The following is a 27513-nucleotide window of genomic DNA, read 5'->3' on the forward strand; positions in this document are numbered from 1 at the left end:
CTCATAAATTTAAGCAGCAGTTGGTGTTGTTTGGAAAAAGTTCACCTAGGTCTGAGACTCCCAGGAGAAAAGGTAAGACATGTGTAGATCTTCAGTGTTGTGTTGCAAAACACAGCTTTTTTCTCCTCTTAGAGAGCTAAGGTCTGCACTGTTCTGCAAAGATGTCAGTTGTGAATTGTAATTCACAATTCTCCAGAAGAACCTGGAGATATAAGTGGTGACTGCAAACTTTAACAGGTGTAATCCAGCAAAATGTTGAAAAACTTGAGACCAAACTCAAATTCCACAGCTTATTCAGTATACTTTTCTATGGAAGATATGTTACGGAATTTAAATATTGAATAGACCTGATATTTATGTGGACACTGTTCTCAGTGCACAGTAAACAATATAGAAACTGTTACAGTATAGAAATTTTCAATGAGTTGAACAATTCCGTATTGACTGAGGTGTCCTTTTTGTTTTTCAGCAAATACTGTTGATTACTTACTGACATCCTGAATATATTTTTAATGCATATTTCTAAACTTATGCATCCTCTAATGTAATTAAACACTCTGTTGCTTCAATAACTACTATATTACCATATCCCTAAAGCTGAGTACAACTGTTTTGGTTCAACCTGAAATGAATAAATATATATGTTTATTTATAAGTGAAATATTCCTAAAGTAGAAGCAATTCTATAGGCATGAAAGTGGGTGACTCCTGTGCAGTTGTGCCTTTGTAGAACTCCTATTCTAGTATAAAAACATTGTCCCTGCTGGAGGTAGGAGTATGATAGTAGTGGTGGTAGTGGTGCACCAAGTTTCCTGGTATGAGTACAGTGGTATAGCTTGTACAAATATTTAAGCATACAAACTACTCACACTAAATTCAGGTTATTTGAGCAGAAGGTATGGCCAAAAAAAGAAAGGAACCTTACAGAGGGTGCTTATCTGCACTTCTTTCCCTGTTCTTGCCAATCATATGCTTTTCTATAATGTCATAAGTTATCCATTGATATAACTAGAATTGTAGGATATATATATATAATTTACATGTGAAAGCTGCTTGAGAACTGTTCAGCAAAGGATTAAGTGTAACTGTTATGGCAAGACCTTTATATGGTAGCAATACTTAACAGCCAGTAAGTATTTGGGCTGTTGTATTTTCCTTTCTTGCTGAAGGCTGAAGGACATTACAAAAAGAAAGCTTGTGTTGGCAAGGATGGCTGAATCATTAGTGGTACTCTAATCCTTCCCAATCCTTAGTAGTATTCTGTGTGACTGCGAGACCAACTGTATTAGAGCTGTAAATGAAGGACTGGCATCATTCTCCACCAGAAAAACACCTGATTCCTTCCTTCATTCTCCTGTATCAAAGCACATGGCAGAAAGGAGGCCATTTGAAGGGGGAGACCCCTCCTCTGCTACATGCCTTCCCATCCATGGGCTTTTGCCTATTGCCTCTCTCTGGGTATAGGGTATTGTTGCTATCTTTGCACTAGTTCTACAGTTTTTGTGTCGGGGCAATGACAGTCCTTGAACCTGTTTATACCGATGCCTTAACATTTTACACGCAGTTTGTGTTTGCAAATGAATTTTTACAATTTAAGTTATCGAAGAAATAGCCTGAAATCTAGCTGCCTGGAGAATGAAAGTTCCACAAGCCTCAGCCTCGCTCTAGCTAAAGGACCAAGTCCAGGAAACAACAGTATTTGGAGAAAGTAAAACAATGATTATTGGTATGGGACCCTTTTACAGCTGAAGAAGCACTCTTCCTCTTTTCCTCCTTGCACAAAGCCTGATAGATTTATTTCAAAAGGGACAATTGGACTTAGCAGGATGCAAAGTCAAGATGGCTGGTAATCTGCGGTTGTGAAAGTAATTATTGGATTAGATTGACAGGACTGAGAGAGAAAAAATGCAGGTACTCTAAAATCAAAGTGAAGCTTTTTGAATGGATAAGGGCAATAGAGTACTGAAAAAGAAGAAAAAAAGTTAATGTAATGTAACCTGTGTAACATTTCATAGCTTGTAATCACACCATTTTTGGCTATATGGGACTTAGTTGTGTGGGTAATCCTTGGATCTCCATTAAGAATTTGGTCCAGCATTCATCATGTGGTGATGTTGCTGAATTAGAGCCAAAGCCTGTAAACTGCTACTGAAGATAAGCCTTCTGTATTTACAAGGAGCTAGGTTTGCATGGGTGTCATGAAGACAGAAAAGTCTGTTTCCTCTGTGTTGCAGGAAGCAGTACTGTTCATGAGTACTGAAAGAAATTTTTGTGAGTCCGTGGCCAGTGTTATTTGATGCTGTACTAACAGTGGGTGAGGTCAGGACTGTGCTTGTACAGTGACCCTTCAGACTGAGAGAATGTGGTACTTCATAGCACTCTTTTGTTACTCTTTCACTGTATACTTAAAAAAGACTAATTGGAAGTTCGGAATCTCTGTTGTGTGACAGAGGAAATAATAGCAGTAATTTAATATGTATCTGGTCCACTTCACTTAACTTGCATATTAAGAATGAGAAGACAGGAAAATGCCTATGTCTGGAATTTTGAAAAAGGATTATACATCTTTAAAATAACTGTACAGCAAGAAAAGACACCTCCCAGTAATACAGAATACAAAGAAAGCATTGGAATGAATTGACTTTCACTGCACCATAGAACATACCAGCTACAAGACTGGTAAGCATTGCCCACCTGTTTAGGACTTTACAATGTTGGCTTGTCAGGGCAAGACTTGCCCTTTTAAAAGTCTAATCATTCTTTATGGTTGGTTAAGTCCCTCATTAAAAAGAAGCAAGTTATGGGTTTTCCTTGAAGTATTGCCATACTGTGTTGTCTTCCATGTTTTATATCTGAGTCATGATAGATATTATTAAATTATACAAATGATACAAAACTCGGTTGCAATGTATGGAGTAATTGCTAGGTCCTTTTTATAAATTAGGTGTTTATTCTTTGCTCTCTCTCTTCTTCTTTTTTTCTAGAAATCACCTTTTTTAGGTACCTGGGATTGCATGTCTTTCAAAGAAGAATCCAAAGAAATTTCTTTAGGGGCAATGAATTGTGTCTGTTTTCCAACGTCTGCATTGTCTGGCATAGAAGACCACATCAGTTCTGTTTCCAGCCATCACAACACCCAGGACATGTTTCTTCAACTGATCTGAGCATTGATCTTGCTGAATCATTTGGCTGACTGTGAGTAATAGATCCATGCACTTTCGCTGGGAACGGTAAGTACTGTGTGTAATGTGCACCTCTTCCGGAAATAACAAAGTGCTCCACAGTAAGTAGTATGGAATCAGTCAACTCAGAAATAGATGTGAGCTTTGAAGATAATATAAACTATGTTTTCTTGTTGACAAAATACTCAAAGGCTTTTGTTTATGCTTTTTTTCTAAACAAGGCTTCCCAGACATAAATCAATATGGCAGCATTTGAATCTCAAGAACTAACAAGAACTCAAACACTAAGTATAGTTTTCAGCACTTCATAACTACTCATTATGTTTATTTCCCAGTTTTCTTTGTTATTTGTTTCCTGTCTCTGTTCAGAGCCAACACATTTTTGGCTTTCAATTTGAAGCATGAGGCACTGCCAATCAGCAGGAAATATAATACAGATAAGATTCATATAAAATCTTTTGAACTGTTAAAATCTCTGGATGGGAAATGGATGTTAAATTGTTTACATTTGGCACAAGAAGAAAAAGTTCCATTTTTAAATTCAAAGCCTCTCCACCTTTGTAAATGAAAACAAATCACATGGGTCATATAGAGTTCCACTTCTGTAAAATCCATCATAAGTCTGATAAAAGCTTTTGTAAGTCAGCAACTTTATCTGTAGCTTGTTTGAAAGTCATTCTGCAGCTTAAAGTGAAGTGGCGCTTTGCCCCGTACTTTAGAAAAGTACTGTATCAGTAACATGTTCACGACACAGTAAAAACACTGAAATGTTAAGAAGTGTTTTATTATTGTTTTAATCCTTCTAAAGAGATATGCAATGTTTCTGTATCATTTTAAATTTGCCATATTAATCCCATACTTTTAATATATCCAGAGCTTATGAGTCCAGTATCTGTTTCTACTTGCTGTGTTTAGTTTACAAACAAGAATCTTTGGGGATGACACCCCCGCAATCTCCCCGAATTCTGTGGTTCTACAAATGTACAAGTGCAGATAAGGAAAACACCTTGTCCCAGTTTCCTGACCATTAGGAGCATTAGAACTCAAAGTTAATGTTCACATTAGTGGGGCATTTTTATATCAGCTCTTATATGTGTGCAGGATGTAGCTCAGACAGATTCTGGATGGCAGTAAATCTCAAAGATGAAGTTGGGAACAGCATCACCTTTGGAACAGTTAAGCATTGCTAATGAGTACTAATCATATGGCAAATCAGAGAGTGAGAAACAGTCTCTGGCATAGCTGCAGGCTGTTATATGGAACATCTTATATTTCAAAGCCAGCAGAAACAGTAATAGCTGAAAAAGATGTTCAGGACAGGCTTGCCAACAGAAAAGCACTTCAGCAATTGAAAATGTTCTCCAGGATCTGCAGGAAAGGAAACCCATTTGGAGTAGAAGTTTAACCTTGAAGCCTTGTGACATTTTGGGGGTGGGTGGAACACCCCATTGATAATAGATATGGTTGAATAGACACTAATTTAACTCAGGGAGAAAAATCTCTTGAAATTAAGGGTTATGTAATGTTGGCAAGAAGCATGATTGCAGGGGTAGGACTTAAGCTACTGCTTATGGTTTTACCTTCTTTGGATCACTTAATGCAGGAATTTTCATATGACACCTGCTTCTTTCTGATGTCTTTCCACAGCAGCAGTCATAGAGCTACAAACATTGTCGAATGCTAAGGAATCCTAAACCATCCTGGCTGCTTGTCATCAAGGATGTTGTAAACCAAGTGACTGAGGACACACAAAATTAATCATCTTTGTTTCAAGGGACTTTTAGGCCAAATGATTGAGTATTGTGAAATTTAGTGGATGTAGAGATTGTGAAAATCCATGTTTTATTTCTCTTTCATTTTTTCCATGGAAGATTAGAGAGGACAAGCACAATCTTAAAAACTTCTGTTTAGTAACTAAGAGAAAAAGCAACGACTTTTTTACTGTCATTGAAGATTTTCATGGAATACAATGATTTATAATAAGGTGTACTTAAAAATACAAGTGATTCAACAGCATTAATGAGATTTGACATTGGATTTGATAAAGGTGATGGTAAAGCAGATGCTTTACTAGTGAGGTGCCTGACTGTACAAATGCAGTAAAGCACTATAAAAATAAACTTTAAAACATTTCTTCAGACAAAAAGAAAAAAAGTGTTCTGAAAAAAAAATTAGTTTGGAATTTCAGTGTGTGCAAATCGATTGTCACCCTTCATAGCAAATGTATAATTCTGAACAGGAAGACAACTAACCATTTTTCATCTGAGTTTTTGCTGGAGCCCCCAATTGATTTGCCTTATTAAAATTACTAAGTTACACATGATAATGAAATGGGTCTTCTGTCTGAAGGATGCTTTCCCAGACCTTGATGATGATTCAGGAAAGCTGCAGCAATATTCTGTCAAGGTGAGATGTTTGTTAATTGGGACCACAAAGAATGCAGAGATACCAAATAGAGTAGCCTGTGCAAGTGTTCTTAGCTTTCTTGTTTTGCTCAGGATTGAAAAAAATTGTGATACTGTCAAGATTAAATAAATAGTCCACTAGGTTGGGAGAATATGAAAGAGGCACTTTTTAAGCACAAAACTGATGTCACTTCAGTTCTTTTGGATCACATCATTGGATTTGTAAAGATATTATTGAACTGAGGAAATGATCTCACCCTGCAAAATAAACATGGCCTGTTCTGAGGAAAAAAGGTGGATGTGAAAGTCAAAGCTGGAAAATCACAAGTCTTCAGCGGAAAAAGAGAAGTTGTTTGTCAAGTTTTATGAAAACAGGTGAAATTTCTCCAAATAAAGTGTGTATTATAATGAGATTTTCACATATCTCAACTAGCAGCTGCAACCTCATTGAATTCCTTAACAGTTTGGTTCTAATTGGACAGAATTTAACTTTCTTTTTAGGAATACTGGAGAATACAACAGCAGCACTGGTATTATATGAATGGTCAGTTATTTTTCCAGAATATGACTTGAAGACACATTCTAAAGATGCAAATCTGTATATTTCTTTCAAAAGTTTCTGAATAGTCACTACTGGGATTTCTGACACAGCCTTCAATTAGCATTGTAGCTCTTTGTATCAAGCTTTGCATAATCTTGTCTTTAACTTTTGGATTACTTTAACTTTCTTAATTGTGTATGCAGAACTCGGAGCTTAATCAAAATTCTAATTCTTTGCAGTTGCTGTTGATGTACCAGTAGCTTTCAAGCAAGCTTCCCGAAGGAAGACTAGGGAAAACATGAGCCCATTGCTGAATGGGGTGAGGAACCTGACAAAGAATTTCACAGGAAAAGCCAAGGTACTCAATGCCTTTTTTTGTCTCATTCATCACTGCTAAGACAGTCCTTCAGGAAGCCCAGGCCACTGAGACCAAAGGGAAGGTGTGGAGCAAGGAAGACATACCATCAGTGGAGGTGGACCAGCCCAGAAAGCTCTTGAACAAACTGGACATACATAAGTCTGTGGGGTCTGATGGGTTGCATCTGTGAATACTGAGGGAGCTGGCTGATGCCATTGCAAGGACATTCTTGATTATCTTTGAAAGGTTAGAGCAATAGGGAGAGGTTTCTGAAACCTAGAAGAGAATAAATGTCACTCCTATCTTAAAAAAGGAAGATCTGGAGAAGTACAGGCCACTTGACATCCCCTTAATACCTGGGAAGGTGATAGAGAATATACTCTTGGAAAACATTTCCAAACACACGAAGGACAAAAAAGTGATTGGAAGTAGTCAGCATATATTTATGAAGGGAAGTCATGCTTAAGAAATCTGATAGCCTTCTATAATGAGGTGACTAGCTTGGTGGATGAGGAGAAAAAAGTTGATGTTGTTTCCCTTGACTTTAGTAAGGCCTTTGACAGTGTCTTCCATAACACCTTTGTAGACAAGCTAACAAGGTACAGGTTAGATAAATGGACAGGCAGGTAGATTGAAAACTGGCTCAGTGGCTAGACTGAGAGGGTTGTGATCAGAGGCAAAAAGTCCAACTGGAGGCCAGTCATCAGTGGTTTATCTCAGGGAATGATACTGAAGTCATTACTGTTTAACATCTTCATTAATGAACTCTGGAGTATAATCTCAAAAAGTCCCTTCCAACCTCAGTCATTCTGTGATTCTGTAAATATAATGTTTGGGGTTTTTTAAATGATAGCCATTCTCTGCTTCCTCCAGGCTCAGTATGAAGAAGCTCAGCGGAAGATATTTTAACTTTTCATTTCTCTTAACAAGTAGAGCAATCAAGGTCCTCCCATATAATGACTATGGGAAAATTAAGGAAGAGCTGTGCTCAAAAAGAATTAGGAGTATTTGGACAATTTTATAGTGGGTAACTTACTGATGTTTGCTATGGGTAATAGTTCTAAAAACATATTCCTGAAGATCTCTTTGGTTGGTGATTTGTCTAATTGAAATGGGAGCTGCTGAGAGATGCTACCAAGCCCATGCTGTTCTCAGTCCTTTGTCACAGTCCCATGTCAGCATAAAAGCTCAGGGCAAAGGAGCTCTAATACTAAAAGCAGTATTAGTTGAAATGACATTCATATTGCTGTTTCTGAGTTCAGCCTGGAATTGCCCTGTCCTAGTGGCCATTCTGTGCTCCCAGGAAGGCCTGAGAATGTAGAAAGGTACCGAATCCACCTCCATTTTTAGATTTACATAATGTTGTGGTTTGGGATTAGTTTAATTCTAGAACTGGATGATAAGGAGTATCACATAATTAGTTCAGGAAGTTAATGATGGCTGATAATTTAACATGCTGGGAGGTATCTGCTCATAGAGGTATGCTGCTTTAGCATGTATTTTCCTTCAAATACTTTTGAAAGTTTATTACTAAAAAACAATCATGGTGAAAAATGACAGGCTATGACATTAACTATTTTGCTAGATTCAGGCCTTTAAAAAATGGGTCTTTCCCAGACACCCTGCCCCACCCCCCCATCCCCCAACCTTTCTTCTAGCCAACACTGTAAGCTGGAGAGATAAGACAATGGAAGACCCTGTGCTAAGTAGTTCCCTCCCTGAGCCCAGGTCCAAGTTGTACCCACCACACCACAGCTTCACCTGTCTGGTAGTCTGCAGAATGCAGTGGTTTGAGGATGAAGCAATACTGTGTGCTAGGAAGTCAGAAAGGGCTGCAAGGTCTTTTTCTGTTACATTCAAAGGATTAATACCCTTCCTATTTCATGTCATTAGTGATGCTGAAGGCAGAAAGTATCATCCGTTTAAAAACACAATATTATATTTTTGGTGTTATGACATTAAGACATGGAATTATGATATTTTACCTTTACAGATAGTACACAAGGTTGTCTTGTTATATCTACATTCATTTTTAAATAGTGTTTAACGCTGATTTGACATGTGTTTGTGTGTTTAGGGAATGTTTGGAATACTCTACGATCTAGTTATTACACCTAACTGACCTCATTTTGAATCTGTTGTATATCTGAGTCCCAGGTTAATTTAAATAATACCAGAGTTTTGGAAAAAGAATCAAGTTCCATGAGATTTTCTTTATCTGTGTTTCCCATCTGGCTTGCTGTTACAGGCATTTAATCCTGTGTTTGCTGCCAATGTTTCCCAGAAAGCCTTATAATTGCTTGGAATTTGTATGAACAGTTCCAGTCTGGTGCACAATTAGGGATGCACTATAAAATTTTCATTGCTCGATTTAGTTGAAATTGCAAGATGGATGGGTAACAATAATGACCATAGTTGTACCATATAAAAATGACTACTGGAAATTTGCAAGAGGGAAAATTTAATGATAACTGTTTCTTTTTCCTTCACTCCAGAGAGGAGGGGAAAAGGAAACATAGCAATAGACTTCAAAAAAATGCTTGATGTTCTATGACACTTTCCTTCTTTCCCCTGTAATTGCATATCTCAAACCAGAAACCTGTGATTCAGAACATGTTTATGGGCCCCTTTAAGAGGTCGATATGGGTTTTTTGGACTATATACAAACATGGCATGCGCTTTCCCTTCTCCAGAAAAATAAATGCAAATACCCTGTTTATTTGTATATAAACAAATGGTTCACTTGTTCACTTTTTTTTTTGACTTACATGCTTGCTGAAGATGCAGGGAGGCATATGTCCAGTAATGATTGGCAGCTGGCCTCAACATGCCATGAAAAAGAGCCTGGCAGATTACTCAGTAGGAAATCCTTTATGCTGAATGGCACTGATTGGAGGTGCTTTTAAAAGTAACTTCATGTTTATAGTTTGTCACAGTAAGACCCAAAACTCCTGATTCTTTTCTTGTTTGTTTGGCTAACTGCCTGCTACGGTTTCAAAAAGTTGTTATGTCTTTAGCCACATGTTTGCTGTGAAGTCAGATGGAGCTGTGAAAGGAAGTGTTGTGCAGCTCTGAGAATTCAAAGTGTAACAATGAACACGCTTGTCTGCAAGTTATGAACAGGAGAGCCTATGTGGCTGTGCAGTACTGTGCCCTGTGATATTTGACCTGGCTCAGGTACTGGAAGCCTTCTTAATGTGGTTATTCACATCAATGAGTTTGCCTCATTGTGAAGCAGGTTGAATACCTCTGTTTCAGGTCTCTGCTTTGACCACAAGGACTTTTTGGATACTTTTTTATTGTTATTTTTGATCATATTGCTAATATTCCTGCTCTTATCCTGCACCTTGTGGTGATTAATAATCAAGGGAAACCTGTTACGGGTTTGTGTGTAAGCTTCTACACTGCTGAGCTTGAGGAATGAGGGAAGAAGCTAAAATACTCCCTGTATGTACTTTTTTTTTTTTTCAAAGTCCAGTCAGCAATGCCCACTGAAAAAACAGGCAGAAATGTAATCTGTTTTTCTGAAACTATGTAAACATCTGACAGAATGAGAAAAAAGTTTAAGAACGGGGAATCTGATATGTGACCTGGTTCAAAAAAGAGTCTGTAACTGTCATGTTGAAATAGTAAACAGACATGACAGCCTTCCTACACCTTATGTTCCTATTAAGCATTGTAGGCTTATTGCTTTGTCATGAGGAGACCTGTCAGTGTGGTTTGGGGCAAAATAATGATATGACAGGCGCTACATAAATTGCTTGTGGGTTGATAGGCAGTAGTGAAGATCTGTGTTTCCTGCAATAAACAGCACATTACACGTTTGGTTGGGTGCCAGATGAATGTAGAATTTGTGCCTATGGAATTTTTTAAAGCAGCATTGCTGAATAAAACTGTTCCATTTTTACAGTCACCAAAAGCTGGACTATGTTACCTGACACACATGGGATACATCATGGTGATAGTGTTCTCTCACAAAGTAAGTAATAACATCAGCAGATCTCTCTGTTACATACCGTATTCTGATTATTTTGAAAGTTTCTATCTGGTACATGGAAAATTTCCTTCAGAAGAATGCAAAGTGAATCAATTCCTCCTCTGAACGTATGCGCTTTCACTATTTTAAATAAACTATCTGATTATGGTATTCAGTTTGGTAGAATAAGACAGCATCTGAAGCCAAACAAATTAGGCAGTGCATTGCCATGGGCTTAATGCAGACTCTGATGAAAAACTTATGCAGTATTGTTTGTTCACATTGTAAGTTCTGTTCACTCTATATTTGTTTTTGTATATGCTTTTGCATGAGAGCAGTGATGGTATGGGCCAAGACGGATCATTGCACTTCACTGGTACGTTTTAGTGAAAGTTATAGTTAGCAGCTTTAGAGTGAGAAAGCCTGAGCCTATTCCTTTGATGCTGCTGTGAAGTAAGCCTTCAGGTAGGAAGGAAATGGGGACATGGTGCAGAGTTGGTTGTAAACTATTTTCCTCTTCTATTATGTATAGATTCTACCACTGGGCAAACCAGGACACCATGGCTAGAGTGTTCTGAACGCAGTGTGTCTTACCAAGGTCATATTAAGAAAGCAGAATTTTCACAAAGTGAATTTAGTGTCACTTAGTTTAGTCCAGAAAGCTTGTTCATATTTTCCTTCTCTCCTGTGAATATAAGATACTAACAATGCAACTTTATTGGAGTATCTGAACACTGAAATATCAGATAGATAGATTACCTTAAGGGTTTACAGTTTTACAGGTTGCTGACAAAGGCACCAAACCACTTGGGCGACTTGTGGAGAAAGTTTCTGAGCCTGTCAGAGCTTTGTGCAAAAAATGATTACCCATGAAGGGCATGAAGGACATGAGCATTTAATGGAGAGGAGTTACATGAAGGACCAGAATGGATTCTTCATGCTTGTACCAAAATGACAATAAATTCATCCTTGTATTAGAAAACATAATACGAAATTGAATGGTTTGCTTCTTGAAATCAGTTTTGCTGATTTTACCACAAGCGTATATTTGTATTTATTTTTCATTGCAACCTTGAAAACTAATATAGCCATTACCCATCTGTCACTGCAATGTAGGAGGAGCACAACTGATATTTATCAATAGGTTATTTATCAATGATTAGAAGTAACATACAGCATTTTAGGGCTCATTGTAAACTCTTTTCAAAGTCAGACTAGAGAGTAGTTCAGCTCAACGGAAGTTTAATTAATTTAGTAGTAGTTTAATGAGAACATGGGCATAAGCATTTGCTTTTGAGAAAGCTGCTTTGGGTATTTAATTCCTCTGTAGAGAGACCTCATGCTGTAATTTCCTTTTCAAAAGACAATAAGCAGAATGCAAAGTCAGTGGAATTAAGTTCTTTTTGGTCAGAAGCATCAACTGGCTTTGGGATTTGAACTTTTGTTTTCATGGAGCCCAGATTTCAGTTATGAAATCTGTTAATTTAATTAATAATAAGTATAATTATATAAAAGCAGCATCAGCTGGTAGACCTAAAAATTTTTGTCTAGCTACTTTGGAAATGAAATTATGTTGGTAATAGCTATAGCATTTGCCAAAAGAAATATAGTTATGATGCTGAGCTTATCAGGTGCAGGAGTTCTCAATGACTTTGTATTTCTTTATGGCTTAACCTTTGCTTTCTCTCTTCAGCTCTACACTGTGGCTGAGCACGTTCATAAGACATGTGTGGTGGCATCTCCGTGGCAGGTTCGCTTTATACTGGATCCATCTTGCTGGCTTGATCTATAACTTTCTGAACTAGCTTGTAGGGTCACAAAGACTAAGAAAGAGCACAATGTTGCTTTTTTCACAAGGAGGGTGTCAGTCAGTGCCTTTATACAAAAAAGCCCTCCTAGAAGGCAATGCCCCAGCTTTGGACTCCCCATGTGTGTCAGGTCACATAAAGGTGGAAGGGCCACAGTGCATGTTTTTTCTCACATTTCCTGCATGCCACTGACAGTGATCAGGAGACAACTTCATGTCATCTGTGCCTGAGATCCCTGCAAAGGGAAGTGAGGTAGGTGCAGGCAATACCAGGAGACTGACCGTCCTCCCAGTTGCGAAGGAATGGAGACACATCCAAATTTTTTGTAACACGGGTAACATTCCCCTTTGACCCCAAAGCTGACTCTGTGGTACAAGCAGCACTGATATTCAAGTATCTCAGAAAAGGATCTTTTGTACCCTCTCACAGATGTTGCTCACCCCCTTTACCATAATGTCTCCTACGACTGCAGGGTTACCTGACTGAGGAAAATGAAGAGAAAAAAAAACCCCAGCCCAGATTATTGTAAGCCTTTGGTCCTATGGGTGACCACTCGAAGTTTGATAATAATGATAGTTTAGTATTGATCAGTAAGGGTTGTGGCAGTAGCTTTCACTCTGGGTTATTTCTAAAGATTCTGAATAGGGTGGTGAGGAAAATTATTCCAGGTCATATATGCTGTGCAGCAACTTACTAATGTGGTTTGTTCTTTCACTGGGAAACTATTAGAGATCCAGGATTTTAAACAATTGAAAATGATCATGATATCATGAGGACAATTTAAGAAAAACTGTTTTTCACAAGACTGTGAAAGATTTATTCTTTGACTCACTGGTTCCTGGGTTAGGAAAGCAGTTGGACAGCCATAAAATCCAACAATTATATGTTATCTGATTTATACTTTCTAAATGCAAAAATTATTCCAGAGCTAAATTAAGGCATTTTTTAGAAGCTATTTAATTTTATCTCAAAACATTCCAAGTCATGTTGACTTTTCATAGTTTTCATAGCTGTTTCTCTGTCAATTCCCCTTACAGTTAGAAAATTATGCATTATTTCAAAATTGGATTTATCTAACTTCACTATGCAGCTGTTGATTCTTGTTACACCATAGGCAGCAAGGTTAAAAAGCTTCCCATCACCAATTATCTTTGCTTTTTGTGAGTTCCTACACACAGTGATCAAGACACTTCTCAGTCCATATTCTCAGAGCCAAATAAATTGAGATCATCTAAGCCTCACAACATAACACTTGTCTTCCTTTACTCCTTCTTCAAACATCCTAATATTTCCCCTATCTTTTTGGCAGTGTGAATAGTGGAACAGGACAAAGAAATGAACCAGCTGTACAGCTTGGGCCCCAAAATGTAATTGCAGTTGTATTGTTAACCCTATATGTTAACAACAAGTTACCCTTCTGAACAGTGAAGTCATGGTATCTGCCAAGGAAAGGTGAAAGACTGGTACAGCTGAATTTTTTGGTGAACTTGCAACAGGATGGTCTCCATCCAATTTATTCAAAAAGTGTTGCTAGCTTAATTTGTGCACCAAGAATTGAGCATCTGAACTTTGGATCAGGACTCTGCTTCTCTAAAGATTTTTTCTTATTGTTACATGGTAAATCATTCTTTGGAGAGGCAAAAATTTTTCTCCCTTTCATGTATACAGAATCTGGGGCAAAAAAGCGTCATGAGTGTTACCGAAGCTGTATCTAACAGCGTCTACTTTTGTGAATCTTTGGCCTTCTGGAAGTGTAGTATCCTTACAAATCAGGTATCAGAGAAGATAAAACTTTTGGGGGTATATTGCAGTGAATGGAGAGGTTCTGTGGTGTGTGATCTAACTTTCTGCCTCCTCCTAGATGTAACAGGGAATGGCTGTTTAGACAGTGCTGAGAGTGAGGGAGTGGTGGCACCTCCTTCTCTCACCTTTTCCTAGCAATGGCTATAGTCCAGGGCAGAACTGTTGCTGTTTGGAAGAGGGACAAGTAGAGGGTGGCTGCTTAAGCTGTGTCATGATCTTTGGTGGCTCCTGTAATGGTAGAAACAAATTTGATTGAAGGGAGGATGGCAGCTTTTAGGGTGCATCAGTGGTTGTCCATTCAGGGATGCTGGAAGTTAAAAGGCTGTTGGTGTTGCAGCACTGAGTTGAGTAGATTGCTGCTGTAATGATGGAGAGTGCAAGGGAACCTGTTTACACCTCTTCAAGCACTGTTGTTAGTGGACCTGTTTCCAGATGTTTAAAAGTGGGGCCAGTATTTCACATGCCCAAAGGTTTAAAGTCTTCCCTTGCCAGCTAGCCCAGATATACTGTTATAAATAAGTGAAATCTCGAATGCCATAGCTATTAAAGGTTAATCAGGTTGATATGTAAATAGTACCTTGGCATATCTTTGTATACTTAACATATTACAAAATATGTTAAGTACACAAAATAGGTAATGTATATAGAAAGAACACCTCTTCACGTGCCTGACTGGCTACTTAATATTGATAAGTGTGTTGCACCATGGTCACCACTGCATTATTTCACATTATGTCAATATAGCATCATCTAAATTGATGCTTTTATGCTGGGCTAAGGGAACAATAAAGCAGCAGTTGCTTACAACCTGAATATTAAACAAGTTTGTGCAGATTTTATAGCTGTAAATTCATAAGCATTTTAAAATGAGAATTCTAGATGTAAATTATTTTTAACCCCATTATTTGTGTGCTGAAAACAACCACAGTAACAAAAAAACCCCTATCACCAGTGGCTTATTGTATGGCATTTCTTTTTCCCCTTGGCTATTAAAAATTAAGAATACAAATGGACTTACATACAGGCATATTTCTGTTACTTTATATGTAAACTCCTTAATGTGTAGGAGGAAAATCAAAAAGATTAAGGAGTATTAGAGGTCAGTATTATTTAACCCACTTAAAATTAGTTTGATCCTGTGGAGAAATGTTGATGACAAGCATCAAATCAACTTAGGCATTTCTTTTGATGTTGAAGCCTCCTTATGGGGTTTTAGGATAAAGGCAAATTCACTGGTTTCCTACTTTAGTGTAATCCTGAGCTAGTCATACTTGAACTTGTGTGTTAGAAGAAAATGTAATCATGAATTTAAAGCAAGAGCCTTACTCTGAAATTAGCGGGTATTGAAGTAAAGTACACTGAATGAATATTTCATTGTCATGATGCAAGCCACATTCCACTTAGACTAGAAATTTGTTCCTGAGAATTGGGTACATAGGATGATCTGTAAGGAATTTAGGATTTACTGAAATGCATAGAGCAGTCTGACTGTACAGTCTCTACATGAAATGAGGTTCAAGATTATTTTAGGCAACAGGAACTGGTTTACCCTTAAGGAATTGTAGCTGATAGAATAGGGAGGATTAAGACTACACAACTATTGGTCTGGGTTTTTTTCTCAGTATTTTACTATCAATAGAAGTTCAAGCATGGGAATAGTTGTTGAGGCATGAAAGTGCTGTTGCTAGTTTAGTTTTTGCTAGTTCCCAAAACTGCCATAGGCTCTCTGCTGCTTATGTACATTATGGTATGTTTGGTAACAAAGTACACCTGGCTATGTGTCTTGTGATGAAGTAAGCCTTAGTAACATTCTCTGTTGCACACTTTGTCTTTAGCACTGCTTCTTGATAGATTTTTCGTTTTCTTAAATCTGTCTCTTTAAACAATTTCAGTAAGATGATAAAAATGAGGTGTAGGGAAAGGAAGGAGTGATCATAAAAGGTAAAATTTGAACTTATGTTTAGACCCAGCCTAGATGTTCTGCTATATACTCGTTTTAGCTTTAATATAAAAGATTAAAAGTAATGAAATGTATTTTGCAGTCACAGCTGTTTCAGCGAGCCCTAGAATAGGAGCTACATGTAGCCAGATACAACAGACTTTTGGGAGAAGGAGCCTAAATATGAAAAGTGGTTGGCTGAAAAAATATCTCTGTAGTGCAGCAGTATCCTCCTCTTCCATCCCTGTGCTGCTGCTCCTCAGGTATGATGCTTTTCTGTTGCCTCAGTGTCCCATCCTGTCCCTTTCTTTGCATTCCTAAACCTTGGGCACTGTATTTGGGAGGTCAGTGGAATGGCCTGACTGTATAATGATTAAGATCACTTGGTAATACACATGATGTCAAGAGATAATATAAATAAAAGTGTCTCTATCAATATGAGGCCTGTAATTTTAGTAAATAGATGTTGTATTAATTGTATTAAAGTATGCTGTTTCAAAATGAATGTGACATTATACCGAGTTCTTAGACTGTGAAATTAAACAAATTGCTCGCAGTTCTTTTCAGATTTTCTTTATTTCCCTATAAGCATGTTTATGAATCAGGGGGCCAGTCTGCCCAGTTGCCAGTATGTATCTACATACTCTGTACAGTGCTGTATCTTTTAAGAAATACATAAAATTGTACTTTTTCAAGCTTCAGTCCTTATGGTGCACTATAAAAATGATGGGGAGAGTGTCTTTTTAGTATTAAAAAAAAAAAAATCAACATTAAACAAAACATCATTACTTAAGGAAAAGTTGCAAAGTTAGGCTGAAGTGTCTTCTTGTATGACCATGTATCAAATTAGACTTTCTTTCTCTCTCTTTCTCACTAGGCAGTCTTTCATGAATTCTCAATTTTGTAATTTACTGTAAGTACGAAGAGAGGAAATGAAAATTAGGAAATACTGGTAAGGCCAAATGAATAATTCTCCCTCTCTAATTTCCTTCAAATTTAAGGACACTGTAATTTATTCTTACCCAACACTTAGCAAAAAGCAGCTCCTATTTAATCTTTGTAATCCTGGCTTTGAAGCTGCTGCTGCTTTGTAATTTTCTGTATGAGTAGCAGTCACAGCAGTGGTTTTGATTAAGTGATTACCCATAGGCCTGCTCTTGAATAAAATGACAGATGTACTCTTCTAAGATGCAAGTAAATGCTGTGAACTTGGTAACTTTCTCCAGAGTAAGTGAGTTCCAAATATCGTTATGCACTATTACTATGAATTACTTGTGATGCAAAACATAATATATTACTTTCTTTGACTAGATTTCTTTGAATGGGAGGAGGGGAAAAAAAAAAAGCCTGACAAAGGTCAAATACCTCTATAGTGCTTGTTGCAAATATGCGTGTATAGATGGAAAGTGAGTGCCTTTGTCAGCAAGTGCTACCTCAGAGTTTGAAGAGTCTGAAGATGGTTCTACCTTTCTTTGTTGTGCTTTAAAGTGTTCATTTCCTCTTTGACAGGTTTTCCATAACTGTGTGAGTCATGTCAAATCTTCTTCTAATAAGAGGCTGACAGTCTGTTGTCTGAAAGGAAATTCTACAAGATATCAGCATGGGGATATTTAACACGATGTTTGCTCTTAGGTTTTCTCCATTTGTTTGCAAGCACTTTTGTGGGCTGAGGTATTATGTTCAGTGGCACCCACAAAAATAGCAGCATAAGGTGAAACATTTGCAGCTCCAGGAAAATTAGTGTGAAAAGTTAACAGACTCACTGACTTCATGTCCTATGTAATTTTTTGCAACTTTGTTTGGAATTATTCTCTATGTTTCTTGATTTCCCAAAGCACCTTTTTTTTTTTTTTTAATTCATTTTAAAAACCAAATCCATACTTGAATATGATAGTTGTTGTTTACGGGTTACTCTTTGTGGAAGGGAACAAAGGTAAATGGTTTCCCACAGCAGTATATAATACCCGGTTGTACCGACATAACTCTTCCTGGTATTGTGCTATATGAGAACTTTTCAGCTTCATTAAAATTTGCAATTAACCAGACAGCCCAGAGCTTGCATCTGGATTTATGGAAATATTTGTCTAGAGAGAAAGCAAAAAACTAAGTCCCCCCAAAATATTTAATAGCCTATCTTCCTTTCTTCAAAGAAAGTGCTAGTAATTTTTCATCAGCTGCATGGAAAATGTATTTCCTCATCTGATAATACCACATAAGGGCAGAATGGTGCATTCTGCACACTCCCTTGTGGCCTTTGCTACTGTGCTCTTGCTTGCTGGCTCCTTGCTATTGTGTAGAAATCCACTGGCCTTTAGTAAGAGTGTAATTTCTGGAAATGGGTGAAAGCATAAGAGCAAAGAGAGTCTGAGAGAAAGGAGTTGGTAAAGGGAAAGGTCAAAGGAGGGAAAGATAACAAGAAGCTGAGAGACAACTTCCTCCCCTGAAAAAAACAAACAAGAAAGGAATATCAATAAAAAGATTAGATTAAAAAAGAGCATACCAAAAAGGAGCTGATATTTCACTATTGTCAACATTATTAACAACAGGGTAATGTTTACATTATGGTAATACCCACAGGTCCCAGTTGGGCTGTACACTTTCCATAGAGATGCTACCCCATTGTTTCTGCAGACTGATCTCCCACTTGCCCTTGTTGCCTCCTCAGACTTCCCAGTTGTCCTTTCCTCTTTCCATCCCTTTTGTCTCTCATAAAACAGTTAGAGAGAATTCCTCATTTCACCCATGGTTTGCAGCAGCAAAGCTCTACTGTCTTTGAAAGGCTGGCAGGCATGTTTTTTTGGGAACAAAAGAACAAGTGATGAAAGGAAGAAAAAAGGATATGAGGCCATGTAATGAAGAAGAAGATACAGACTGAAAGGTTAAGAGGTTACACCCCATGAACCTCACTACTGGACCTGCTGGCATAACTATCTGTGAAATCACTCCTTCTCCTTATTGTATCAGTATGGTCTGGGTTAGCTTAAACACTTAAAATAATTGTGTTTCTAAAATCTGGGTGATTTTGACAGAGGCAGTCTAGAGAGAAGTTTTTATATGTGGTTATCAAACAGATCTTAGGGAACAGCATCCTTCACATGCGGTTATGGGCAATGACCTCTAACCAAGCTTAGCTGCAATGAAAACTTTTTTACATAGCTTAGCTTTTAGCATTTTTAGTATTTTGCTGGAAACTTGCAAGCTTAGTGTAGAATAATTGCAAAATGTACTCCTGCATACTTTTGAAAATAGCTGAAAGCTAGTGCTTTAGACCAATGTGGCACATACAGCATAGTGTGTTGTTACTTAAAATGCATATATCAATCTTGAGCTCCTTATTGCTTTATCACTTTAAAAAGTGAAAGAAAGATGACATTCTTTAGTGGGCATTTGTCAAGGTCACTTGGCTTACTGTTCTTTTGGATAGTCTGCTAAATGTTAGAAGGATGGGAGCTCATCTCATATTGTATATGATCAATACTTTCTGATATTTAGGAAGGCTCACCTGACCTCAGTGGACTGGGACACCTTTTATCGTGGTTACCACTTTCTTGATAGTTAAGTCTTTTCACGAAATCTGTGCATTGCTCCTGTTTTCTTATCTACCAAGGAATACTCATCAGTTAAATGCTTCTTGTAGTCTTTCCTTACTACTAAAACTTATCATGGGAAGCTGCTTCTTAAGAAGTTTCTTACTTATATGATAAGACTGTTAAATGAGCATGCTGTTCTTACACGAGAGAGAAAGAAACAAGAAATACATTAATCTTTCTCAACATTTTATACACATGACACTTGAATCTGTGTGATTGCACCCTCATTTATAGCTTGGCTATAGGCCTCTATATATTACTTGCAGACCTATCTGTTTGCCTTGGTAGGTTGGTACTAGTGTGGGAAAAAGGACCAAAAAGTGCTAGGGTGTACACGATGGCTGACTTAATTAAAAAATATGTTGTCAAGGGAGTTTGTCCCTAGCAGAACTTCTGAAACCTCATTTTAGTTAGGGGGAGTTACAGATTTTATTTTTTTGCTCAACCAGTTACTCTTCATCTGCACTGCTGACTGAAGATATTTGCAACCTATAAATAATCTGTTTAAAACATTCATATTTTGAATACTGACTAACAACTTGACAACACTGAATTGCTTTGGATTAGGGTGATGGATTCAAATGTGCTTATACGTGACCAGTAAAATTTCTTCTATATTATTTAATATGCCATTGTACAGCAAATATTTGTGCAAAGTATAGATTCCATATTTCGCTATTTCTCAGATTCTTGGAATTGTTTTGCAAAGCCATAAATTTGCTCTATAAAAATAAAAGTAAGCATGCTGAGCTGTGGCAAGTCAATGTGGTGAGAGAAGGCAGGCAGGATGATGAAGTTTGTTTTCCTTTTTAAATATACAAACAGTGATTTAAACCACTAGGAACGTCTCTAGGCAGCTATGTTTTTGGACTGATCTCTCTATCCCACAGTTGCCACTCCTTATCCAATAAGCCAAGTCATAAGACTGGCAAATGCTGTCTCTGATGCCTGTATTTAAGGGTACACACATAACCGCAGCCTCATGTAAATCACATCTGACAAACAACCTTGCATGGAAATAGCTCAAATAATTCAAGACCCACATGAAATGCCAAAACTACTGAAGCAGATTCTGCGTGGACATTATCCCCCATGTGGTTTTCATCATTCTTCTCACATTATGCTCAGATTCAGCAGCCACAGCTTCAGCTCCAGCCAGTTTAAGGCCACATTACCTTGGCACCAGTGCTCATCCTAGCGGTTCTTGGTGGAAATTAGGGATGTTGTTCATACTGGTTTTTTGCGGTTGTGATTGAGAATACTCAGAAGAGAAATGGTAAGTTACTGCTTTATCTTTGCTATTTTCCCAATCGGTGGTAGATTGAGGAAAAGTTAAAATATTAAAACAAAAAATTAAACATGGCTTTTCATTATATCCTAAAATAAAGTATTCTTGTAGGGATTAAGAAATCTGGGTATTGGCAGATCTCCTTTATGAAAGTCATTAATGTAAACCCTTTGTAAAGTACAACAGTAAAAGCATTTGAACAAATAGGTGTGTGTTTCTGGAATTGTAAATTATGCAAACTGCTATTATTCCTGATGGAAACTGTGACATCTGTAATTTTATTTATATTCCTTGATCAAGACATAGAAATACAGAAAAATCTATTGAATGGTCAGTTCCTGTTTGAATAACCTATGCCAATTTGTGATTTTTAGGCACACTAACAGGAAGAAGGAAACCAGTTCTCACTGACATTAAGTGGGCAATCTAGGAAGATTTGGTGGGGGAAAAAGCTGCTTGCTTTGGTTTTTCACTTTTGTCTGGAACTGGGGTACTGAGTGATCTACCTGTAGTGAACTTTTACAATAAAACCAAAAGTAATACATGACACAGCTATCCACATACCACTGCCCAGAGTCTTTGTGTTTCATCTCATTTCAGTGAAAAGATGCTTTGTTATGAATTAGATCAACCTCCCCAATACCAAATTGTGATCTGCAAATGAAGGAAATTACCTTGTAAGAATGAGATGCACTTTTTGACAAAAAAGCACCCCTTTATTCATGATTTTTCTTTGGGACGCTAATTCCAAACATGAGGCATCAAATAACCTACCTTCGGGGTGTTCGGTTTTGTCTGACTGATTTAAAGGCAGTTGCAGAATTACATTGTTATAACTTTCCCTGTAGACAAGCAGGTTCTTTATGCCACTGTTTCAGTCCAAGGAGCCAAATAATACCTTTTTTATTGCAGTATTTTTAGACATTGGATACATCTGGAAAAATATTCAAGCAGATAATTAGATTGCATTAGCAATGTGTCTGTTGTGGTTTCCCTGATCCCAAAGAAGGCAGCCCTTTATGAAGCACTTGGCCACAGTCTCCACAAAATCTGCTGTGTAAATTGGCCCACACTAAAGCATGTGGAAAACATTTTTTGGCTGAAACTTGAAACCATTCATGTGGCTTTGAGACAGGGAAGCTCAGCCTGCCAACATCAATAGAACTTTGTACTACAAACCAAAATGGTCATTTAGACATGTGTACTTTCATGCTCGCAAATGCACTGAGGTCAAATATTTTTTAATCTTGGGAATTTTTCCTCTTTATACAGCCTCGTATTTCATGCAGGAAATGAGGCTGAGTACAACAAACACAAATCATTGAGACTGACAAGGCATATTGGGTTCAAAACCCAAGCTTTGACTCTAATTGCTCTCCAAAGGCCTCTGGCTCAAGGTAACTGTTGATTTAGTTCAGCTGTTTCAAATCAGCACTGTAAGGTCTTGCTAAGACAAACTGGTTAGGCCACATTACATTTGTACCATTGGATCCCTCGGGTACAAGTATAACACAGTTAGCATTTTAAAAGATTGCATTTGTCTGTACACTGCAGGCGGTAATTACGAGCAGGCAAATCTTTTGTGAAAGATGGTGTGACCTTCCTTTTGGTGAAAGAGTGATGATGGCTTCTTGTGGAGATAAAAATAATGTTTCTATTCAAGGTTCAGAGACGGACACCACCTTGTTTCATACACAAGCCAGCCTTGTCAGAAATTTGTTGCCACTGTTTTTGTTTTGCTTTGATAATGCTTGCTTAGCTAGATAATGTGTATCTCTCAAATGTAAAATTTCTGTTACTCCCCGGCTGCAAAAATATTACAACACCTTCTCAGTGAGGAGGGGTTACTAAAGAAAAGCTACCTCCCCTCTGCATGAATTAAGCAGTTGACACTCACTCAATTCCCTGTATTAGTTTTCTGTATTATTGACTGCTTCTGACATAAACCGGGTCTGACTTTTCAGCAAGGGCAAGCCTGGAGGATTACCCAACAGAATATAAATCTGCTTGGTGTATTATATTCTCTTACTGTTCTTAGCAATGTAAGTGTTGAAGTGTGATTTATACCAATATATCCATTTGCCTGTCTACAGTCAGAATTTGCATAGTAAAGATCTAATCCCCTAGAAGGAAAGCACAGTGAACTTATGCCAGGTTTAATTCACAAAGTGCTATTTTACAGGTTAACTCTTCCCCCCTAGAGGTCATTCCAGAGTGTCACACTGGGGCTTAAAAATCACAGATCAAATCAACTGGCCAGATCAAACTGCTTTTAACATGGCAATGGACTGTAGAAGCAGTAGGGCTCTAAGCCACTTCCCACCCTGCTAAATAATCAGCCCCCACTGCAAGTCCCATTGGCAGACCTGTTGATCAAGGATTGCGGTTCACAAGGCATGGAGGGCCTGCCACTTCTGCTCCATCTGCAGCACATCTTCTGTGGTCACTGGGTGAGCTGGGAAGGGGTGAAATAGGGCTGACTGTACTGGGTTTCTGCCATCTGGGCAACACAGAAGGAGAGGTGATCCAGGACCAGGTCTGATTAATTTAGAAGGTACTAAGTATCATATGTACATTTGTGCATAGTGACAGCACTCACATTTACTATTATTTGAGTGTATGTTTTATGTTTCATATGATTTTTGTTTCTAATGAAAAACATTCCTCAGGGTCCTTCTGTTCTTTTTTCAAGCACATCACATATATATACCCAAATTTAGTGTTTACTGGCAAGAACCCTGACTAATACCACCTTTACGGTCTCTAGTTTCCCTCCCAAGAGCTGAGAGGTTCAACAAGGTGATGGCAGGGATAGATGATCTCTCTGTGATTAACTATAATCCCATGCTTGGGCACGGTGACCGGGCAGAATGACATCTGAGGGAACAGCAGTAGTTTAATTTATTGAAGGATGTGCAGCTCTGTTACTTTAATAAAAATAATGTGATAGTCGTTGTGATCCAGACCAGATTAACAAGCTACCAGGCAGTTGCTTTCAGCTCCTTTATTGCCTTTTTTAAGTAAGACGGTCAGTTCATTGCCAATCCACCATTTAGCTGACTGTGCCGTGCCAAAGAGGAATAAGCAGTTCTCCAGCATGAGAGGTACCTTTTCTGAATCTTGGGTTATACTGAGCTGGTTATTCTCGGGCAGACATGAACGCGTTTTGCCCGTGCTCCAAACCAGCTAGAAACCATGTTAGTACAGACGCAGGCCAAACCTAGTAAGCACTCTGGTGAAGCTGATATTTTAGGTTGGATTCTGCGGTAATATGTCTTCTGGCTTTGAGCTGACCGGGATATAGGCAGAGCAAGTTCATGTCTGTCTGTAAATTGCTGCATAGATGTGTCCCTAATGGAGATGTATAGGCTGGGTGAGAAACTTGTACTGCCAGTTGTTTGTTGCCTTAGTCCGCTGGATAACTAGAAAGTTTTGTTCCTTTTGCTCCATAAAGCATGTTTCCTTTCTCTTTTTATGTTAAATTTAACTCTGTAAAATATTCTTTATATCTACTTGCTATGCTTGCAGGAAGCCTGTAATTCCATTTTCCAAAAAACCCAAAGCTCCCAGAACTTGGTTCACCTCTTCCTAGTTTAATCACTTTTTTTAACAGAGAAGAGGCTGGAAATTAAATGTAACCAAATACAGATCTATATGACAGAGTAGTTAGAATGGATGAAAATCCTTCATAACTACTCTGTGTGAGTGTGTAATGCCCATTATTAAGGCCTTCAAAGCATTCTCCAAACATTAAAGAAAATTTATCCCTTTACCCCCGTGAGGTATTTGGGAGTGGTTGTCAATATGAACGCATTAGTTTATGGCCAGATAGTAGTTATTTGAAATTTTGTTGTCTTTTCCTGTTCTTAGAAAGATGGAAGTTGTCATGTCTGCTGGCAAAAGTTGACTTTTAATAATAGTAACTAGGAGCATTTTTAACACAGTTTAGCGAACAAACCAACCCAAAACTGGAGATCACAGAGGGTCACTGCAGGTCTTTTGAGAGATCAGAGAATGAAGATAACACCAATAGCACGTACAGTAAAAGGATAATGATAATGAAGACAGATTCTGGACTGAGGGAAGACCTTGCAGTGAGTATATGAAGTGTTGTATGCAAAACCATTTTGACAACCTGGTAAAAATTATTTTCATGCTTCTTTCTCTATGTTGTCCTCCAGTTTATGGAAGAATAGATTTGCATTCCATTTATGGACTGGAATTACACTGATTCTGATTTGAAAAACAAAATATTTATTAAGTGAATATATTACAATGCCATTAAATATTGAGCATTTTCCAGTAGCATTGAGAAATAGGTGCCTGGGTAATATTCTGCAAATGTTGACATATCTTCTTTTGCTCAGTGCTTGCCCTTGAAACTAATCTGTTCATCCTTAGTTAAATGTATAAGATCCTCAGTATTAGCTGTATTCCTAGTATGGTCCATAAACCCACTAATTTAAAAAATAAAAGTAGTGAATCTGAAAAACTCTTAACCTTTCTATAAGAAAATCAGCACATTTAAGAATACAGCAGGCTGGTACAAATAATCAATTTCATAAGTCAAATTTTATTTTTCCTCAACAGAATTAAATAGCTGTAGTTTGTTTTCAGATATAGATGCTGAATATTGTGCTGAAGTCAGTGTAGAACAATGGGCTAAATGTGTTTGTCACCAGATAAGTTTTCTGTGTTAACCCAAGTAACATGTTGATCTTGTTTTAAGTGTCTGGTATTTAGCAGTCAAGTCTGGTGTGGTGAACACTGCTCTCACTCTTTAATCCTCTGTAATTATGGCAGCAAAAGCATAAAGAAATACTTAAAGTGGCAGATCTTCCACAGTCACAGAGCTGGTGCTCAGTCAAAATGGCATTTCCAAACATGTCAGAAGTGACAGTTCAGGCCTGAGTTTTTCAGCCTAGGCCACTTGGTGGTAAATGCTGGATTTGCAGTTTGTTCTCATCAGTGCCTTTGAGAGAGGCTGCGACAGTGCAACTACTGCTAGAAACGAAATGATTCACCACAGTGCCCCTGCAAACAGCAATTTATAAAGCTAGAGGGGTTGCTCTTGAACATTATAACTTCTGATGAAAGTGATTTTCTTTCTTGTTTTTATGCTCGTTAGATTATTTTCTGCCTTTGCCAGTCTGTGTCAGCAGTCTGTCTCCAGGTGCGAAGCATTGTAGGTGAAATGATAAAACTCACGCACTCCTGTCTTTTGAAAGGTTATTTATCCTTCCCTTTTAAGACACAGATTTTTGCTAGCTTCCTCTTTATCTTTCAGCAGTTTCTCCCTCCCCGTGTTTGTTAAGTTTCTTTTCACAATGCTTATAGACCTTCCTTGAGCCTCTTTGCATAGAAAGGCTTTGTGTGAAGCAAAGGACTCTGATTTACCTACTGATGGTGAAATGATGAGAGACATCAAAAGGGAGGGAAAAGTCAGAAAGGTGGAGGGGGGGAAGGAAAGGAATAACCCTCCAAAGGAAAAATGAGACAATGTCTCTAGCAAGCCCAGACTGTGCTAGTCTACAAGCCTGGAGAAATCCTGTCTTTTCCATAGTCAAAGCTTTTTTGCATGACAGTGGAGCTGATTGCCACCTTACCACAAGTTTTACTTTTTTGAAAACTGCTTTAATGCTGAGATTTTCTGCTCAAACTGGGCCAATCTAATTTTCATACGTTGCCATGGGGAATAATGCTTTTTTTCTTTTCTCAGAAAGAAAATGAATGAATGAAATACTGGAAGAAAGACGGAGCTACTGGGCTGCTTTCTAATTATTTAAAGGACCACACACATCCATGTCTTCGCCATACTGTGAGCCTCTTCTATATGAGAAGACACATCTACTGTATTAATAGAAAAGGCTGACCTACAGCTATCAATAAATCTCACTAAACTGTGCATTTCAAATTGATAACTGTCTGCAGAATGTAATGTTAAAGGCACTGAAGTAAAGGCTTTATCCATTCATACCTGTGCTTGGCTAGGTATATTCTTAGTAGTGTGCGTTGTAGTTAGTGCTCTTTGGAAGAGGAGTTCTGAATTGTAAAGACTGCGTTTTTATCACAAGGGAGGTATTTCACTTGAACCTGGCTTCTGATGACTGTAAAAATCAGATCTCCAAGAGACATCACTGAAAGAGAAAATAATCTGATGCTTAAAAGAGTTTAAGTGTCTACTGACAGTCAAAGCATTTCTTCTTCCCTCCCTCCTTATTTTTCTGTTGTGTATTTTAGGGATATCTGAGAACCACAGTTGTGATTGTTATGATCTTTTTAGTCATCGCTTTGCTCTATATAGGTTTTATGTTACAGTTTATAAGATGCTGAACATTTGCTGAGAGATCAAAGTACTTATCATAATGAGAAAAACGTACGTAACAGCAGTTGTATAGCAAGGGTAAGGATTGCCTGAAGCAGAACAAATTTCTACCGATTGCCTGACAACGTAAAGATAATATAGCAGTACAATCATGAGAATAATATCACTTAATAAGTCTCTCTTCTTATATGTCTTACAGTGAAACTTACCATTTTATAAACTAATAAACACATTTTCTGCTTGATTAGCTGTTTTATGTCCAGAAAACCTACAATAAAATCCTCTTCCTTGAAACTCA

General features: G+C 37.8%; 1 long non-coding RNA gene across 2 annotated transcripts; it reads left to right on the plus strand.

Annotated features, from left to right (window-relative positions):
* LOC115337500 lies at positions 1-27513 on the plus strand. 2 transcript variants are annotated; one of them, XR_003922164.1, is made up of 5 exons: positions 1-72; positions 2985-3195; positions 6368-6486; positions 10397-10465; positions 26610-27513. It is a non-coding gene; the product is annotated as an uncharacterized LOC115337500 (long non-coding RNA). The 2 variants fall into 2 exon arrangements; XR_003922165.1 differs by lacking the exon at positions 26610-27513 and adding an exon at positions 12156-12212.

Source organism: Aquila chrysaetos, chromosome Z (genome assembly GCF_900496995.4).
Source record: "Aquila chrysaetos chrysaetos chromosome Z, bAquChr1.4, whole genome shotgun sequence".
NCBI classification, from domain to species: Eukaryota; Metazoa; Chordata; class Aves; order Accipitriformes; family Accipitridae; genus Aquila; species Aquila chrysaetos.